Genomic DNA, 18,982 nt, shown 5'->3' with positions numbered 1-18,982 from the left:
TTTGCTAAGGACATACAGCAAGAAAAAGGAAGAACTGGGATGTGACTTCAGGCCCTCTGTCTCCAGATCTGGGAAGTCAACCACTGTCCTATGTGAGTTGGAAAAAAACATGGAGCATCCAGAACCTTGAGTATGACATTAGAAAAGAGAACTCTCCCCAAGCTTCCCATGATGGCAAACCAAGCCTTCCACCCCGAGGGCATTGTCCCTCTGAATCTGGAGGGGTGGAGGGACTCTCAGGTCCTAGAAGAGCCTATTCGCATCTAGTCAAGAAAAAGAATTCCGAGCAGCATTCCCATGACTGAATCTGGTTCATTCACAGAGAGTTGTCTTGACACCAAGAGTATGTCTACTTCTTATCCCCACTGAGGCAAAACCAGGGTGACTCCAATGGACCAAATATTAACCTGTATACTGATGTGCTCCCATCTCTCACTTTTGTCATCTACAAAATGAGGATAATATTGATCTCAACCTCACAGGGTTATTATGGGGATTATTGCATGAAAAGTATTAAGTACAGTACCTGGCACAGAATGAGCACTTACGAGTACAGGCACACCTAGTTTTTTTGTACTTCACTTTACTGCACTTCTCAGACACTGTTTTTTTTACAAATTGATGGTTTGTGGCAACCCTGTGTTGAGCAAGTCTATCAGCACCATCTTTCCAACAGCATTTGCTCACTTCATGTCTCTGTGTCACATTTTGGTAATTCTCACAGTATTTCAAACTTTTTCTTTATTATTATATGTGTTATGGTGATCTGTAATCAGTGATCTCTGATGTTACTACTGTCTTTGTTTGGGGGCCATGAACTGTTCCCATATATGACCATGAGGATAATCAATAAATATTATGTGTGTTCTGACTGCTCCCCCAACCGGCTGTTCCCCCATCTCTCTCCCTCTCCACAGGCCTCCCTATTCCCTGAGACACAACTATATTGAAATCAGGTCAATTAATAACCCTACAATGTCATCCAAGTGGTCAGGTAAAAGGAAGAGTTGCACGTCTCTCACATTACATCAAAAGCTAGAAATAATTAAGCTTAGTGAGGAAGGCATGTCGAAAGCCGGGAAAGGCTGAAAGCTAGGTCTCTTGCACCAAACAGCCAAGTTGTGAATACAGAAGAAAACTTCTTGAAGGAAATTAAAAGTGCTATTCCAGTGAATATATGAATGATTAGAAAGCAAAACAGCCTTATTGCTGATGTGGAGAAAATTTTAGGGGTCTGGAGAGAAGATCAAACCAGCCACAACATTCCCTTAGGCCAAAGCCTAATCTAGAGCAAGGCCCTAATTCTCTTCAATTCTATGAAGGCTGAGACAGGTGAGGAAGCTGCAGAAGAAAAGTCTGAAGCTGACAGAGGTTGGTTCATGAGGTATAAAGAATCCATCCCCATAACATAAAAGTGCAAGGTGAAGCAGCAAGTGCTGATATAGAAGCTGCAGCAAGTTATCCAGAAGATCTAGCTAAGATCATTCGTGAAGGCGGCTATACTACACAACAGATTTTCAATGGAGATGAAACAGCCTTCTATTGGAAGAAGAGGCCTCTTTCATAGCTAGAGAGGAGAAGTCAATACCTGATTTTAAAGCTTCAAAGGAGTGGCTGACTCTCTTGTTCAAGGCTAATGTGGCTGGTGACTTTCAGTTGAAGCCAGGGCTCACTTACCATTCTGAAAATCCTAGGGCCCTTAAGAATTATGCTAAATCTACCCTTCTTGTGCTCTATAAATGGAACAACAAAGCCTGGATGACAACACATCTGTTTACAATATGGCTTACTGAATATTCTAAGCCCCACTGTTGAGATCTTCTGCTCAGAAACAAAGATTCCATTCAAAGTATTACTGCTCATTGACAATGCACTTGGTCACCCAAGAGATCTGATGGAGATGTACAAGGAGATTCATGTTGTTTTCCTGCCTGCTAACACAATATCCATTTTGCAGCCCATGGATCAAGAAGTCATCTCAAATTTCAAGTCTTATTATTTAAGGAATACATTTCATAAGGCTATACCTGCCATAAATAGTGATTCCTCTGATAGATCTGGGCAAAGTACAGTTGACCCTTGAGCAACACAGGTTTGAACTGTGCTGGGCCACTTACACACAGATCTTTTTTTCAATAGTAAATACTGCAGTACTACATGCACAATCTGTGGTTGGTTGAACCCGCCAATATGGAACTGTGAATACAGAGGAACCGCATGTAAGGGGAAGACAGACTATAAATTATATGTGGGTTTTTGACTGCACTGAGGGTTGGCGCCCCTAACCCCCGTGTTGTTCAAGGGTTAACTATAAATTGAAAACCTTCTGGAAAGGATTCACCATTCTTGATGCCATTAAGAACATTTGTGATTCATGGGAAGAGGTCAAAATATCAACAACCACAGGAGCTTGGAAGAAGTTTATTCCAACCCTCATGGATGACTTTGAGGGGTTCAAGACTTCAGTGGAGGAAGTAACTGCAGATGTGATAGAAACAGCAAGAGAACTAGAATCAGAAGTGGAGCCTGAAGATGTAATCAGAATTGCTGCAATCTCATGATAAAACTTTAAGGGATGAGGAGTTGCTTCTTATGGATGAGAAAAGAAAGCGGTTTCTTGAGATGGAATCTACTCCTGGTGAGGATGCTGAGAAGATTGCTGAAATGGCAACAAAGGATTTAGAATATGACATCAACTTAGTTGATAAAGCAGCAGCAGGGTTTGATAGGATCGACTCCAAATTTAAAAGAAGTTCTACTGTGGGTAAAATGCTATCAAACAGCTTTGCATGCTACAGAGAAATCATTTGTGAAAGGAAGAGTCAATCAATGTGGCAAATTTCACTGTTGTCTAATTTTAAGAAAGTGCTGCTTCCACCCCAACCTTTAGCAATCACCACCCTGATCAGTCAAGAGCCATCAACATCGAGGCAAAACCCTTCATCAGCAAAAAGATCATGATTTGCTGAAGGCTCAGATGATGGTTCGCACTTTTTAGCAATAAAGTATTGTTAAATTAAGGTATGTACATTGTTTTTTTAGACATAATGTGACTGCACACTTAATAGACTACAGTATAGTATAACTATAATTTTTATAGGTACCAGAAATCCAAAACATTCACGTGACTCACTTTATTGCAACATTTGCTTTATTGTGGTGGTCTGGAACCAAACCCCAATAGCTCCGAGGTGTGCCTGTACTGCATTTGAAATGAGTGTCTAGTTACTCTTCAGTGTCTTGTCTCTCTCTCTAGGCTACGAGTGTGTCAAGTTCAGGGATCAGGGGTTTCATGGGTGCTGAGTTCTGTCTACTCAACAAGCCTTAGTGATGAGATAAGTGCTCAGGACAGGTGGCTATTTATAACCTATTGAAAGCATAAATTAAAACATTCACCAGGGGTCTTCCCTGGTGGTGCAGTGGTTGAGAGCCCGTCTGCCAATGCAGGGGACACAGGTTGGTGCCCCGGTCCGGGAAGATCCCACATGCCGCGGAGCGGCTGGGCCCCTGAGCCATGGCCACTGAGCCTGCGCGTCCGGAGCCTGTGCTCCGCAACGGGAGAGGCCACAACACTCACCGGCACAAGTGAAAACGCAAATTTATGGTCACAAAAAAGTGGAGTAGAAATTTCTTGGAGAAGTTTCTGAAGAACAGAGGAAAATAACCTTCCAATGGAAAAGCCCCAAGCATCTTGTACAGGGGAATTAGGACAGCTCCAAAGGGGCTCTTGAATTTACTGAAACTACAGACTTATATGAATAAAGTTTAACACCCTCTTCCTGCTTCAATGAAGAAGATGTGTAAACTGCCAACGTGCTGGGCTTTTACTTATGTAATGGGTGCTGTTGTGATGCTCAAATATGCATCTGAGATACTTTGCAATAATCAAAGCAGGGATGAAGAGTACTGTCTAGAACAAGAGTATAATTATACCTCTTCACAGACTTTGATAACAGGTAAGGAAGATAATATATTTAGATTTGCATTATGCAGCCTCCATGTAAAACATATTTCTAAGAATCCTAGAACTCTGACTCTCAAGCACTTGTCTACAAACTAGCAATCAAATGTTTATTCTTTAGTATCTGTTTGTTCTCTTCTTTTTTCCCTTCTCAGTTCCAATAATTCACCCAACAGCACACAGCTCCGGCCATTGGGCTGAGAAAGGCTTCTCTAAGAGATCTATTTTGGAATGACCAATTGAGGAAAAGAAACCCACAAAAACCAGATTGCACTCGGGGGCAATCTTAAGAAAGGGAGGAGAGAGTGAGCATTTAGCATGTTCCCTTTCCTGATAAGGTTGAAGATATTTTATCTATTTTATTTAACATGTAGGCAGCACTTACCAAGAGCCAGGCACTGTTCAAAGTACTTATAAAAAATGAACTCATTTGCTAGAATAAACATTGAATATTCAAGACTTCTGCTTTTGCTAACAGTTTTATGTTTTGGTGGGAAAGAATGTATTTAAGTTATAGCTATGTTCTAGTAAGATGAATTCTCCTGAATTATCAGATGCTACTTCAAGCTGGTGGTGAGAGAGCAGGCAGCAACCAGAGATTGGAAAGTATGCAGTTGTACTAAGGAACTCTGACTGCGTTCCTCAGGCGATGGGGAATTTCCATTATTGGAGAAACAGATCCTGTTTGTGCAGGGGGAGTATGGGTTATGACTGGGCCCGGATTTCAGGATTAAGATGTTTTATTCTTTGATGAAATAGAACAAAGTTGCCACCTGGCTGTGTCTACACATTGAAAAGGGAAAAGAGAACTGAGAGAATTGCCCAGTGTTGGACACATTTTAAATTGTCCATAGATGCAGTTCAATGAATAGGAGGATTAAAGCTTAGCTCAGTTGTGCCTCAATTCCCTTGATAATTCATGAATAAATGGATGAGGGTGTTTTGAATTTTATAGTTTATCTCTCTTTTTTTTTAACCTTATGTTCATGTATTCATTTTACTGATGGAAAATTCCAACCATACGGATAGTATTAATAATAACTACTATTTCTTAAAGACCTACTTTGAGCCAGAAAAATGCGATGTTCTTCACATATACCTTCTTTAACTCTTACAGCTTGTTAGGTGTTATTATCATCATCTTCCAGGTGAGGAAATTGAGGTTCAGAGAGGTTATGTATCTTTCCAGGGTCATTCAGCTAGCAACTAGTTGAGCTGGGACTCTTACTACTCTCCCTCTGACCTCGACTTGGACCACACCAGCCTGCTTGCTGTTCCCTGGCTACATGTGCTCCTTTTTTTTTTTTTACATCTTTATTGGAGTATAATTGCTTTACAATGGTGTGTTAGTTTCTGCTTTATAACAAAGTGAATCAGCTATTCATATACATATATCCCCATATCTCTTCCCTCTTGCGTCTCCCTCCCTCCCACCCTCCCTATCCCACCGCTCTAGGTGGTCACAAAGCACCAAACTGATCTCCGTGTGCTATGCGGCTGCTTCCCACTAGCTAGCTATTTTATGTTTGGCAGTGTATATATGTCCACGCCACTCTCTCGCTTTGTCACAGTTTACCCTTCCCCCTCCCCATATACTCAAGTCCATTCTCTAGTACTCCTTTTGATCCCCAAAACTTTTTGCTCTCTGTTTGGAAAGTCTTTCTGAATTTCTGTTCTCACTCTTCAGGGCCTAGCTCAAATGTCACTTTCTCTGAGATTTTCTCTCCCCAAGAACCGGCAGTTAGTCCTCAGCACTAATACTGACTTATATTGGTACTCAATACTAATAGTACTTTAGTACTAATAGCACTTTATATTAGGACTAATTAGTACTAATTCGTGTTTTATATTAGTGCTCAGTACTCAGTATATTCGTACTCAGTACTTGTATTAGTACTCAGTACTTATACGGACTTTGAAAATGAACTAGTAAGTGGGAAGTAGGCTAGGAAGGCCTAAGACAAGGTGTCTCTGTGTAGTCTTTGTATCACTCGCATCAGAGCCACTTGCATTGCTGGTGTTGAGTGTGTGCGTATTGAGGGGGACAGGGAAGGGAGTTGTTAAAAGGCCCTTTCCTGGGCCCCATTCCAGACATGGAGAAAGAAAGTCTCTGGTCCTAAGTCCCTGGCATTTGCAAGCACCCCAGGCTCATTCCTAAAGATGAAGGTTTGAAAGACTTCATAAGCATTAGAACTACACAGTTTCCCTCGTGACAGGTTCCCCAGACAGAGGACTAGTCAACCACCTCTAAATAAAAAACAATATCACCTACAGGAAAAGGAATGAAGAATTGCCAAGACTGAGCCTTTTTGTTTAGATTTCAAGGACTTCTCTTGTGATGGAAATTTTAAATGTAATATAAATTCATTTAACCCCAAATAACTACAAGATTATTTTTATTAAACTTCCAGATAATGTTTATTGTTGACTGGCAAATTTCTTCCCTGAAATGTCTTTTACCTTTCTTTCACCCTGTAACCCTCTCCAGACCCAGCATACCACTGGGCATAAAAGTGTATGCTCACTGAAACAAATAGCTGAAGAGGAGGAAAGTAAGATCCCCACCATAAGCATTGCATTCTACCCAAGGGCTTCATTCAGCAGACATTTGTGGTCAAGTGTTGGTTGTGGGTAAAAACAACTTTGGATTAGCCCTAGTACACGACCTCAAGGAGCTCACTATGGAGTAGGAAGATTAACACGTACACAAAGAACTATAATGCAGTGAACTATATGATGAATACTATGAGAGGAGTATAAAAAAGCCCTATGGGAAGATTGCGGGAAATCGTTTTCTACTATTGGATTAGGAGGGACTACATGGAGGAAGGGGCGTACACCTAAAAGTATAGTAGCCTGAACACTTTAAGATAGAAAGTAGGTGATAAATATTTCTGTTTGTACATAGTATGAATTATGTTCAAATAAAAATGAGCTAGGAAGGCAGTAGAGATTTGTCCTTACTTTTTATACCAGTAAGTACAGAATCCATAGGCAGGTTCTTTGATATAAAAAAAAATTCTCCAACTAATAAAACATCAGGAATATATTAAAAATTCTCAGGGAAGAGAACTGTGAAATAAACATAATAAATCACTTTAATGGTAATAAAGCCAGGACAAATCAAAGTCCCAGTGTTGACTTTCCAGCTATCTTTGTACAATTTTGTATCTTGAGAACAAATGTCGACATAATTCCAAAAACGTATGAAGGACAGCATGTAAATATTATATTAAACAGTTTTTCATTTAAAAGACTTGCCTGACTCACATTTTATAGCTTTCCCATTCAGAATGTGAATTTTTGTCTGGAAGTTGCTTTGTTTTATTATTTCTGCCACATATGCTTTTAGAGAACTGTGCTGCCGAATACTAATTCAGAGTTTCTTCTTACATTTTTTAATTCCTTAAATGGGGTTTAATTTCTTTGTTATGACTACTCAAGCTTGTTGAACTAAAGTAGAATTTAAGGCGCACAGATTTATCCTTACTTGGGGCATCTTAAAGTCTACTGATGTCAAATGCTAGGCACAAGTTACCCACAGGTTTAATGCTTCCCACTTTTCTTTTGTTAATGAAATGTTTGCACAGCTGCTGCAGTGTGTACAGGAAGATTAAAACCTGCTGTCACTTCGTTAAGAGAAACCTGGGGGAGATTTAACACATCTGGCCTGGGGATTAAGGAAACCTGGTAAAACAAAAATTGCCCATTAGTTTACAGACGCTTCAACCCAGGGGCCGGAAGCAGGAAGGAAGACGTGTTGACCTTTAAAACTGACCAAAATCAGTTACCCCACGTACCTGTCAACACTTCATGACTTGTGCTTATGCTATAGCCACCTTTAACACTCCTATGAATTCCTATCTGAAAACAAGTTCTTCATTGGTTTAAGACGGTGTAAGACAAAATGATAATTATGTTATGTGATGGAGGTGGCAGCTAATTCTACGGCGGTCATCATATCGCAAAAATATATAAATGCATCAAATCAACACATTAAACTTACACAATGTTATATGTCAATTATATCTCAATTTTTTTAAAGATGGGGTAAAATAACTGAGCTGGAAAGCCAGTTCCCATCTGAATCACAAATGCAGTTCCTGTCAAGCAACTTATAGTCCTTAAGAAAAAATAATAAATTTAATTAAAATAAAATAGCAAGCCACTGGGATAGATCAGAAGAGTAATTTGACAAAGCTGCGTCCTGGGTGTGACACAAAGGGAAGGAACACATTCCCAGAAATGCATAGCTCCAGCAACAGCTAAGGCACAGTTCCACAGCTCCGTGTCAAGCCCTGTGAATGGGAGAGCGTGCAGATCTGGGACAGAATGGCTTGTCACTCACCTGAAGGCTAAAAGAGCTGCTGTCTGTCAGTCTGCACACCCTTCTGAACTAATCACTTAAGGGCAGCGTTGAGGGCCTGCGGAAGGCCCCAGGCCTGGTAGGCTCAGAGGACTTCACATCTTAACTCTTTGTACTTGAGGGGCTCTTGTGTTGAGGAAACACAGCACACTTTGGGGCAACAGGAGAGCAGAGAGGCCGAGATAGTTTCACGACTTGCTCAAGGCTAGCAACCTGGCTTTGAAAAGGCTATAGGGAAGAAGGAACTTTTCCTCTTTGTCCTAACCACCAGGCCAAAACTCAATCCACAAAGATGCTTCTCTTGGAAGAGAAGGCAGTCTGATGAAAGAAAGCCAAATGAAAGAAAAGCACACAAACAAACCAAACCCACTACCGTTGAAAACAGAGTCCAGTGGGTTGAATTGATACAAGCAACTGATATTCAAACAGTTACAGTTCATTTCAGCACCCAACTCATTTGCAGAGCTGTCAGGGGGCCCGGGGCATCCCTGGAGTTGCTCTAAGGGGAGGCCTGCTGGGCCCGGGTCCTGCCCTCTCCTGCCTCCTCTCATGTTTACATTAAGAAGCCACAGCAGGGCAGGATTCTTCACTAGTACAAGAGCCTTTGGGCCCCATGGGGTCCTTCAGTGCCCATGATGGTTGCTGGTCTGTGTTTTAAGAGTTTCTGAACAGGAAATTCTCAGCCCTATTTCCTTCAAGAACCACTCACTGACCAAGCCAGTGCTTCACTTCTTCGCTTGGAAGTACTATTATTGTTTGTCAACAGGCCGCTCTAAGGTGAAGGGCAGTTTGCTTTCAGAAGTCACGTGGCTAAATTCGACTGGCAGACAAGCGACAAGACAACAGATGGACGCTGCTGGAAAGTCGTGCCTCTCTTGCACTCCCCTTGCCACCTGCTGCCAGAGCCTGCTGCTTTTGCTCCACAGTCTGCTTTGCAGCTCTGCCTTCCTGCCTCTGTCACAGCCATTCCCAGCAGCTCAGCGGGCTGCGACCGCATTGTCCTCACAGCTCCCCCTGGTCCAAGCCTAAAACAGATAGCTAGTGGGAAGCAGCCGCATAGCACAGGGAGATCAGCTCGGGGCTTTGTGACCACCTAGAGCGGTGGGATAGGGAGGGTGGGAGGGAGGGAGACGCAAGAGGGAGGGGATATGGGGACATATGTATATGTATAGCTGATTCACTTTGTTATAAAGCGGAAACTAACACACCATTGTAAAGCAATTATACTCCAATAAAGATGTTAAAAAAAAAGAATAGAGATAATAGAAAAGATTGAGAAAACCAAGAGCTGTTTCTTTGAAAAGATAATTTTTTTCAAATTATAATAACATACATGTTTGTGAACATTTATCTCATGTTGGGGATAAAATAAATGGGTAGTCTTTTTGGAAGGCAATTCAGCAGGGTATACATACATATTAAATGTACAGACGCTTCCAACCCATGATTTGATTTCTGGGTACTGATCCTTATGTGAACCAATAGGCATGTACAATGTCACTCACTACACTGTTGATGGGCTACAATTTAAATGGATATTAATTGAGAAGTGGCTAAATAAGTTGCAGTATCATCTATACTATAGATTAATATATATTTAAACATAATGATGCATGCACTTACATAGAATGAACTGTAATACATATTATTTAGTGAAAATAAGAGTAGTAGAACAATACAGAGTCCAATTAATATAAAAATGTTTATTTGTACATGCACACAGCTAGAAATAGACACTACACTGTTCACAGTTGTTGCCTCTGGGAAAGAGAGGTGGAATTAAAGGCACACTGCCCATTTTTATCCTATATTCTGCATGTTTGAAATCATTTTTCACTACAAGATGGTGTCCACACTTTGCTTGCATAAAAACAAATTAAAATATGTCTATTTTCTTTCCTAATTCCTTCTCCTGAATAAATCACATTTCTATAAGCTTTGTTATATCTTTTCTTATTTCCCTTTAGTATGACAAGTGTAATTACCTATTTAAAAGTTTCACTGGTTTCATTAACTCATTCCAAGTTCAACTTTTTAATGCTAGTAAAGTTATTCTGCTTAGTTTGAGAGCTACAAAAGAAAAAAAGAAAAAAAAAACTTGCATAATCGTTCAATTTCATTAGTTTCCTTGGGCCAAAAATCATTAGACATGTTTTCAACAGTCATGTTATGTTCAATGGCTTACTGATGAGTCTAATCCGGTAGTCCAATGTGTTGGTTGGTAACCAAATGCCAATGGCAGTCCTGAGTTGTTATATCCACTAAACCTTCATTAGGAGTCACAACAAAATTAGTTTCTGCACAACAACAGTCTTAGTGAATATGAACTGGCAGCTTTTAATACTTAAGCAGAGCGTGCAAGTATTCTACTTCAAAGGAATTTTCATTAATGAACATTTTATTTTACATCTCATGCAAACGGAATAAAGAAACAAATGTTCCTCACTTGTTATTATGCACTAAGCCATATTTGATAAAAGCTGGGACTGAAATAACAGATGTCTTCTTGTATTTTGTCAGAGTAAAACATCTCTCAAGCCATATAGTATTGGAGAATGGGTCTTGGTCAGACTTGAACAACCTAGGATCTAGTGACAGCTTTTGCATTTTCCTGCTATGTGACATTGAAAAAAAGCACAAGACCTCTATGAACCTCATTTTCCTTATATGTAGGACACAGATGACGTTACTTGTTCTTGTCCTTTCACAGAATTGTGAGAAGATTCACATGAAACATTGGAGGGCGAAATTTCTCAACGGCAAAGCACTCTGCACACTGGAGGTATGAATATTAGATAAGAATCAGCCAGTTAACACTGTACTGATTCAATCAACAGCCAAAATAACTATCTAAACCTTGTGCTTCTCTTTCAAAAATTGTTTTTTCTTGTATCATAGAGTCAAGTCACACTGTGAAATATAATAAATGCGTTTCCAAGGTACAGTCATTGGGGAGACAAAGCTTTACAGGGGAGTACAGACTCCCTTACTATTCTGAATGGTGTGGAAAAATAACTGTCAGTCCTTGTCACACCTTGTTATATTTTGGTCAGTGGTGCTCTTTGGTGTTGGAACTGCTGTTTTAGTCTCCTGGGAGAAAGGCTCAATGCTTAGGGTGCAGAGGGAGTCTTGCAGAGAACAGAGCAAAGCCATAACCGCCATTAGCAGCATGATGATTCAGTGCTTTCCTTTAGGAAAACATTTTTTAAAACATCTTTTGCTATAACAAATGTTTTAAACACTAAGACAAGAAAAAATAAAATTAGCTTTAAATGTTTCTGTATGTTGCACATTCTATTTCTGTTTAAAATAAATTAGGCTGTTTTGACACCTGTGCACAGGAAGGATAGAGGAAACAGAATCAAGAGAGGAGAAACTCAGACAGTGATGGGATTTGTAAAAGTATTGACCAACCTAAAGCAGAGCTCTGGGGCAAAGAGGAAGAGTTAGAGAGTTCTACCTTAGCCAAAATGGCCAGGCCCTTATACCTCTGCCATTTTCAGTCATGGCCTAGGGTTTACCTGGGAAGAATGTGGCCTTGCCAGGAAAGCTAAGATGGTTCCTGAAGAAGTGAACACCCGAACAGCAAGTTCTTTCTTGCATGGCAATCCGGGCACACACATCCATGGCGGCCACCCTGGTACTGGAGGTCAGGTGAGAAAGAAAAAGAATTAGAAAGTCTTCTCGGGCTGAGGAATAACGAGTGCATTAGGTAAGTGCAATAGGATTTCTGGATAGCATGATCCTGTGCTCTTCTCAATTTACACTCACCTATTACAGTACGTAAGTGGAGAGTAGGATTTACCAGGGTTGGCATTTTGTCATTTGAGTAAAACAGAGGGCAATGTCTGTACAGTCCATTTCTGTTCCCAGATTCTACAATTTTAGGTGCATTAAGGTGATCTTTCACCCCAGTGTCTCCCACATAGATTCTGGCAAAATACTGCCCATGGGGGGACTTCCCTGGTGGTGCAGTGGTTAAGAATCCACCTGCCATAGCACAGGGGGATCAGCTCAGTGCTTTGTGACCACCTAGAGGGGTGAGATAGGGAGGGTGGGAGGGAGACACAAGAGGGAGGAGTTATGGGGATATATGTATATGTATAGCTGATTCACTTTGTTATACAGCAGCAACTAACACAACAATGTAAAGCAATTATACTCCAATAAAGATGTTAAAAAAAAAAAAAGAATCCACCTGCCAATGCAAGGGACACAGGTTCGAGCCCTGGTCCAGGAAGATCCTACATGCCGTGGAGCAACTAAGCCCATGCACCACAACTGCTGAGCCTGTGCTCTAGAGCCCACGAGCCACAAGGACTGAGCCCACATGCTACAACTACTGAAGCCCATGTGCTCTAGGGCCCACGTGCCGCAACTACTGAAGCCCGCGTACCTAGAGCCCATGTTCTGCAACAAGAGAAGCCACCGCAATGAAAATCCCAAGCACCACAACAAAGATTAGCCCCCCACTTGCTGCAACTAAAAGAAGCCTGCGTGCAGCAACAAAGGCCCAAAGCAGCCAAAAAAATAAAACAAAACACCCCATGGGCCAAATTTGGCCTGTTTTTGTAAATAAAGCTTTACTGCAACACAGCCAAGACCATCTGTTTACATATCGTCTATGGCCTTTATCATGCTTCAAAGGCAGGGTTGAGTAGTAACAATAGGGAATGTATGGCCTGCAAAGCCTAAAATATTTACTTCCTGGTCCTTTACAGACAAAGTTTGTCTCTGGATTAGGCTCATCTAGTTGGTCTTCCCTGTGGATCTGTCCCAAAACTGTGGTTTCAAAGAGCATGATCACCTGGCACAGACAAGGGGCATTCTTCGATAGTGGACATAGGAGCAGGTGTGACCCCTGCTGGATCCCTCAGGCCCTAGCAAATAGCTTAACACTTAGCTGACACAATACATTTTTGTGGAATTAATCTGTTAAATATTATCCCAATTTTGTATTAATTAACTTATTGTACAAATATCCAAGCACTGCCACTGTTACAGGGGCTCTGGATACAGCATATAATGATGGTATCATTATTACTCAATATATTCTCGCAACTATGTATTTTATCCGATCTTCCAAGAGAAAGTAACACTATTCTTCCGCTATATATTACCTTCCTATCTATTATAGAAATAATGACCGATGAATAATTTTGTATTAAATAAAATATGTAAGCCAGTATCTGGGAAAGTGAAAACAGGATTCTAAAATCCTGCTGAAATGTTTATAGGAATTTTTTTTTTTTTTCCATTTTTTTTTTTTTTTTAAACATCTTTATTGGGGTATAATTGCTTTACAATGGTGTGTTAGTTTCTGCTTTACAACAAAGTGAATCAGCTATACATATACATATGTTCCCATATGTCTTCCCTCTTGCGTCTCCCTCCCTCCCACTCTCCCCATCCCACCCTTCCAGGCTGTCACAAAGCACCGAGCTAATATCCCTGTGCCTTGCGGCTGCTTCCCCCCAGCTATCTACCTTACTACGTTTGTTAGTGTGTATATGTCCATGACTCTCTCTCGCCCTGTCAAAGCTCACCCTTCCCCCTCCCCATACCCTCAAGTCCGTTCTCCAGTAGGTCTGCGTCTTTATTCCTATCTTACCCCTAGGTTCTTCATGACATTTTTTTCCCTTAAATTCCATATATATGTGTTAGCATACGGTATTTGTCTTTTTCTTTCTGACTTACTTCACTCTGTATGACAGATTCTAGGTCTATCCATCTCATTACAAATAGGAATTTTATTTTATGTGGCACCTTGCCTGTTAAGTTTATAAACAACTCCTCTTCCTAGCTCCGGTCATTGTTGACATCGACCTTGTTTTGTAGCACCCATTCAGCAGGCCTTTAATCAATTAGTCGTTCAGATGCGAACTTTAGGAAACAGTGTGGCATTCATAGTTCATATGCCCTTTCAGGTTGCAGAAAAGGGAGCTGAGACTAAAGGACCAAGCTTTGTTCCTACAATTTGCATAAAAGGAGACGGCTTGCCACTTCAAGGAGGGTCTGGAGATTAGAGAGGAAAAAGGATTATGGGCTGGGGAAATGGAGAAATCAGGGGTTATTTTCGGGAGAGGTGAGAGAGAAAACCATGGACAGCAATGCTGGAATTGGGGCAGGGCAGCCTGTTCAGAAGACCAAGTCATGGTTAGCTGGGGCTGAGTGATAAATTTCCCAAGTGCAGGATCAAATATTAGCATGGAAAGTGATGCTAGTGCTAGAAAAGGACTTGTCTCTGGCCCCTCCTCCAGAGGGAAAGTCAGAAAATACATGTTGGAGATGCTGGACCGAACTGGGAAATTCATATGGCACATTTGGCTTTCATTTGTTATCTGCAGAAATGATAGGTGTTGTTTCTGTTCATTGAAGTTCTTTCCATAACTTTGCCTGGGTTGCTTGCTATGAGGGACAAGAAGAAAGGTCAGCTGCCATTAGGGACTGAATTATGTCCCCCTCCCAACTTCCTGTGTTGAAGCTACAAACCCCATTGTAGCTGTATTTGGACACAGGGCCTTTATGAAGGTAATTAAGGTTAAATGAGGATGTAAGAGTGGGGTTCTGATCCAACAGAACTGGTGTCTTCAGAAGAAGAGGAAGGGACAGGAGAGATCTCTCTGCATGTGCACGGAGAAGGGGCCATGTGAGGGCGCAGCAGGAAAGTGGTCATCTGTAAGCCAGCAAGAGAGCTCTCACCAGAAAGAGAATCTTCTAGAACCTTGGTCAGGGACTTCTAGCCTCCAGAATCGTGAGAAAATAAACTTCTGCTGTTTACGCCACCCAGTCTGTGGTATTTTTTTTTATGGCAGCCTGAACAGACTAATACAACTGCACACTGTCATCTAGATAAGGATTAATGCCGAGTAAAGCCCAACACACACAGAGAAATGAAGCCATACTCGTGTGGTCAGGGATAGCTATGCATTTAGGGCCGTCTTCTCACTGAGCTCCTGGCATTCGGTCCATCCTGCACACGGAAGTTTCAAGGGTGTTTTTCTAAACCGTGTCACACTCACAAATTGTTGTGGGCCACCATCTACTGCACAAGAGCTATAGGACATACCCCCTACGCCTTAAGCTGCCTTACAAAATTCTGCACAATCTCTCTCCAACTTGAAATTGGGGGCCATCACCCAGGCCCCTTTGTACCCAGACACCCTCAACTCCAGCTGTACACTTGCATTTCCTGATTATGCCATAGCCTTGTATGTTTCAGTGTCTTTGAGTCATCACCCTGTCTAGAATGTCCTCCCCTGCATCTTGCTCCTCAACTACCTGCCACACCTCCTCTCCCCCTCCCAGGGCCAGCTCAAGCATCACTCTGTCTCAGTCTCTCCTACCTTAGCTGGAACTAATTGCTCCCTCATTTTTGTCTCTATGTCTATTTCCCTTCAATAGCACTTGTCACATTCAATTGCAGTTGATTTTCAGAGTGTCCCCCCCCCCAAGAAAGAATGATCTTTTCAAAGCAGAGAACATTTCTTACTCATCTCTGAGAGGAGAACAAAACCAGCTCAATAAAAGCTGCTGAAGGAACGTTGGACAAATTTACATAAATGTTGAAGAAGATCAGTATTAAAGAGAAATGAGGCCCCTTTGGGAATAGATAAACGAATAACTTGCCAGAATACTCATGCACGATTCCCTTCTGTAGCTAAACCACATCATTATCATCAAGAGTATTCAACTGGTAGGAAGTCACATTTTTACAGAGAGAAAATTCCATGATTCTGGCCAATGTTTAGGAGGAATGGGGCTCAAAAAGAACAGGTTGCAAATATCTGTGAATGCAAAAATAGCAAACCGACCTAATGGCTTCCTTATTTGTAAAGTGAAAGATTAAGGCAAGATGACTTCTAAGGGCCTTCCAAAGTCCAAACTCTCTGTATGATTCACCGATCCTTACCTCTACAGCCCCAGGTTCATCATTTTGCGTTTATGATCTGCTGAATAAACCAACTCCTCATCATCACCAAGGAAATGGTTAACTGGAAAGGGCTGGGTTGAAAGTAAGCTTTAAAAAAAGACCCCAAAGCCCAGTACAGCACTTGATTATGCAGCTGCCTGCCTGGGCTGCCTCTCTGGACCCAACAAGCCATCAGATTTAATGACTGGGGTGAGCTGGGGGCATTTCCCACACGTTTAAATATCAGCAAGCCTGACAGGCCACTGCTTCTTGAGGCATGGGGACCAATGCAAAATAGGCATCAGGATTCAAACGTGGAACCAAAGCTTATTTTTTAAAGAACGTAAGCCGAGCAGCGTGCCTTCCCGACAGTAGAAGTGTCTTATCCAGATAGTTGACCCAATTTAAATAAATCTACACTGGAAACTCAACTATACTGTCAAATTAAATTGCTAATTGCTTAACTACTTCACATTAATGGTAGAGACCCAATTCAAGTAGATTTTCAAGCCGAGCTATCATTATCTAAGTTATGTCAAGACAAGCTATTAAGAACAGAATCATAGAAGTGTAGAGTAGGAGGAACCTCAGAGGTCATATTCATTTTACAGATGAGAAAACTGAAATCTAAAGAGGCTTAGCTGCTTCACCAGTGTCTAGTGTTCTTTTTAGTATGTAAATGCATTATGGCACAGTGGTGTGCATTTCTGCAGATGTTTTCCGGACATTGCAGATTTCAGAGTTAGACTTATTAATGTAAAAAATCATATAAACACCCCTCCCTGCACACATACAACTCATGGTTGTCTGTAGGATAAAATAGGTGCTCTTTAACTTGGCACACAAGACCCTGTAGGACTTGGCCCCTTCTACCTCTACCAGCACTGAGCCCTGCTTCTCCTACCCTGGACTTGACCTGCAACAACTAACATTTCTTGTTTGTTCCCATAAATGCCATATCATCACTCATGGCGGTGCCATTCTTCCTGCTGGCATTGCTGCCTGGAATGCCGGTTCTGCTCAACTTTTATTCCTCTTTGTGTATCCAGCCCTTTAATCCCCACCTTCTATAAACCTCCGTAGAGAGTCCCTTTCAGAACCAATCTCTTCTTTCGCTCTCACTCTTAGCATTACCATTAGAGTCCTGGTCACATCCCGCCTTGCATTTAGAGGTCATCTTCACATTTGTCTCTCCACTTGACCTTAGGTTTGGGAAGTCCCAAGATTCCTAGTATGGAGCTTGGCATACAGTACGTGCTCAATAAAGGCTATTTGTTTGCATTTGAATTGAGGATACAGGTGAGGGGAGGGCACAAAGGATCTAGGCAAAGATGCAAAACAGCCAACACAAGTATATCTTGCCTTTCTGTTTTGCATATTTCCCCACATCTTAGATCCAATACCCTCATGCTAGTGGGTTGGCTTCTCCTGATGTGCCCTGTGCACTCCAAAAATAACCTCTTCTCTGCTGCCACCTCAAATTCCATTCCAAACCTCCATTCTCTCAGTGTAGCTGATCACAGTTGGGCATTAAGGAAGAAAGGAGTTAGTTTCAGGTAGTACCTACAGGGGTATGGGTGGTGGGACAGACCTTTGCATATACCTACTGAAAGCTCATAGGAAACATTTCATGGGAAGCAATAGCTATTAACTATTCGTTCATTTCCCTCCTCTTGCTGAATGAATGAATGCTCTTGAGTATATTGGATTCAGCCACAAGAGCCTGTTCTTTCTATAAAAGTGGCTTTATCCATACAGGACTATACAGGGACTGGGGCATGGTAAACCCAGGCAATACTTAGTTAATCTAGTTAGTTTCTTCTAGTTAGTCCCAGTGAGCTATGCATAATAGCTATAGGCAGCTCTATGGAATGACCTTGGAGTCACAAGTCTTGTGTGTAAGTCTTGGCTCCACCAAAGAGCGTCAGTTTAGGCCCTCCAGAAAGGATAACCAAGACAGAGCTAGAAGTGCAAAAGAATTATTGGGATTAACCACTGTGATAGATAAGGTGGAAGAGGAGGCAGGAGTAGGCAGGGAAAGCTTTCAGAGAGCAACGCAGGTATGACACATGTGAAAGGAGGGAGGAAGAAAGGAGGATTGGTTAGGAAGAGCCTCAGACTGTAGTGTAGGTTTCAGAATGGCTCGTCTAGCCCAAGACGGGACTCCAGAGTGCTGGGTAGAAATAGCCAGACCCTAGTACCCCATTGTGCTCAGCCATTGTCTAGCGCTGCGTAAGGAAAGCCTGTCCTGGGCTGAACACTGGAAGTTGTCAAATGACTGTACTCCTTATGGGAATTTCTCTCTTGATAAATCTGAGCGGCAGCCCTCCACGGCTGCCACACAATGGAAGTCATCGAATCTTACCATGTTTCTATTTCCTCCTCTGCAAAATGAAGGAAATAAGAGTTACCAATCATATTGATCAAATAAATCAATCTGGATTACTGATTGATTGGTTTTGCATTGTGAAAGTAGGGGTTTTGTGAACAGAGCAGGCTTCCAGTAGAAGCAGAATTTAGAGAACACTCTGCCAGATGAAAGGATGATATAGTTTTGGACTTTGTTTGGGATATGTGTGTGCGTGTGTGTGTATGCATGTTTAATCAAACAACAGTTCAGTATATCTTTAAGTAAGTGGTAGAACTATGCTTCAAATCAAGACCTTCTGAGTCTAAATTCAGTGTTTTTCCTATGATTTTACTGTGTCTCTTAAGAAAAATAGAGCTAGTGGCAGAATGAGGC

At 41.6% G+C, this 18,982-nt stretch overlaps 1 pseudogene; it reads left to right on the top strand.

The window, feature by feature from the left end:
- The first annotated feature begins 975 nt into the window (after nt 1–975).
- Nucleotides 976–2,961, top strand: LOC136142284 (tigger transposable element-derived protein 1-like; annotated as a pseudogene).
- Nucleotides 2,962–18,982: the final 16,021 nt, after the last annotated feature.

The sequence above is a fragment of the Phocoena phocoena genome, chromosome X (assembly GCF_963924675.1).
Source record: "Phocoena phocoena chromosome X, mPhoPho1.1, whole genome shotgun sequence".
In the NCBI taxonomy this organism is placed as follows: domain Eukaryota; kingdom Metazoa; phylum Chordata; class Mammalia; order Artiodactyla; family Phocoenidae; genus Phocoena; species Phocoena phocoena.
Note: the sequence above shows the minus strand (reverse complement) of the source record. Positions and strands in the feature narration are given on the sequence as shown.